This window comes from Mya arenaria, chromosome 14 (assembly GCF_026914265.1).
Source record: "Mya arenaria isolate MELC-2E11 chromosome 14, ASM2691426v1".
Taxonomy (NCBI): Eukaryota; Metazoa; Mollusca; class Bivalvia; order Myida; family Myidae; genus Mya; species Mya arenaria.
Genome location: NC_069135.1, coordinates 36085607 through 36087532, shown reverse-complemented (window position 1 = coordinate 36087532; position 1926 = coordinate 36085607). Strand labels below are relative to the sequence as shown.

The window sequence follows — 1926 nt, the reverse complement described above, 5'->3', positions numbered from 1 at the left end:
TAATCAATGACCATTTAAATAACTCTTTCAGAGGATGTTATTTTAGCTAAGCAGGTCCCGAAATCCAATTGATGAGGCGCCTGCCTACGAATCAGGAGATTACAGATAAGAGTTATGACGGGTCGGGTTGTCGGTTCATGTCCAGACAGATATGTGCAAATTGTCGGAGGTCGTGGGAGTTGGCAAAGGACAACTGGTACGTCCCGACTAATCTGGACAGGGTAGCGACCGGCTACAGAATCAAGCTGCATCATTTAAATTCATAAGCAGGTCCCGTGGCCCAATGGATAAGGCGCCTGACTACGAATCAGGAGATTGCAGGTTCGAGTCCTGCCGGGATCGTATTTTTATTAATTCGGCCAACCTCACTGAATGATGATGTCCATGTTTGATTTAAAACAAGAGATATTGTTCTACTTTGACAGGAGGTCCCGTTGCCCAATGGATAAAGCGCCTGTCTACGAATCAGGCCCACCCAAGTTTGCAGTCGGCGATGTTTGATTAAAAACACTGACGTTGAAGAATTTGATATACGCTATTACGCCACTAACGGGTGAACAACAAAACGAGCTGTTGATCCATTCGTGGCACAGTTGTAGCTTTTATTTATTTGCTCACCCGTACGGGAGTATGATCGAAAAATGTGGTCGTCTACGATTTTGTTTTAATATTGTGAAACTGCGGTGCGATAAAAAAAAATCCGATTCGACTAGTGCATATTTTGAGATTCGATATCATTTGAATTTTCAACTACACTTCGGTGCATTGACGCATCGCAAGACGCATGCAAATAGAACTGTTATGTATAATCACTAGCGTGTTTGGGGGGGGGGTGCACCCGGCGCGCGCAACCCCTAAAATCTTCCGTGTTTATTTTTTTTTTAATTTAATTTTAAAGGAGAAAAAAGTAATAAATGCGCCCAAAACGCACCATTACGGGCCAGAAATTGGTTAAATTTATACGGATAGTACCCCCCCCCCCCTGTCAACACTTTAAACGATATAAATTTCCGTTCTGAGGGACGGGCGCAGTTCAAAATGTTACGCCCTTGGAAACACCCCCTCTTACTTGGAATCTTGGAGCCGCCCCTGATAATACTTTAATCGGCACGCATACAAACTTACAAGTTTTTTCACGAAAGGGAAATATGCACAAACATATTAAATGGTGGCGCTGCTGCCTAGTAATGGCCATGTCGAGTAGCCTGGTGGCGTTGTTGAGTATATGATTTAACTGCTTTGCAGAAGGATGCAATGGAATGCCATTTTCACAATGCATTGCTTTGCCTGTTTCGGAAACAATATAAAGCAAGTTGTTTTTTTTTATAATTTTTATTTTATGCATTATTTAAGTGATTAAATTGCCATTCAATGATTTTGCCCTCATCCAAACATATACAGAAAATAAAGCAAAACTTCTACAGCGAATACAAAACTTAACGAGTTCGGTGTTGGCACTAGTGCTAGATATCCATAGAAATTGGTCCAAAATATACATTTTTGTCATTTAATTATTTTTTTTCTGAAACCAGGAGACAAAAGGCGTGTTAAGCAAGACATTTCATAACCTGCATGTTCAAATATATATTTCCATGATGATCCGATTGAGTTTACATTCGGGTTCGGGGTCATTGTTACTTGACATTTATCGGACATCTTCTTGTCCGGCTGTAAGTATATGACACAAATATTATTGCATACAGCATTTAAACTGAAAGTTGATTTTGAACAAATTATGCCTCTATCATTTTCATTCATCAGAGGTTTAAATCTCAATATATGATACGCATACCATCACCACTCTGGTTTACAAGAATGATCTCTATTGTATGTTTAAACTACAGCTGTGACCCCTGCTGAGGACGGGTGGCTGAAATATTTCTCCTAAACCAGAGACGGCAGTGCACGGTCATAAATCGTAGCGAA

General features: G+C 40.4%; 1 non-coding gene across 1 annotated transcript; it reads left to right on the top strand.

Annotated features, from left to right (window-relative positions):
* Positions 1-269: 269 nt before the first annotated feature.
* Trnar-acg (transfer RNA arginine (anticodon ACG)) lies at positions 270-342 on the top strand. The gene has a single exon. It is a non-coding gene; the product is annotated as a tRNA-Arg (tRNA).
* Positions 343-1926: the final 1584 nt, after the last annotated feature.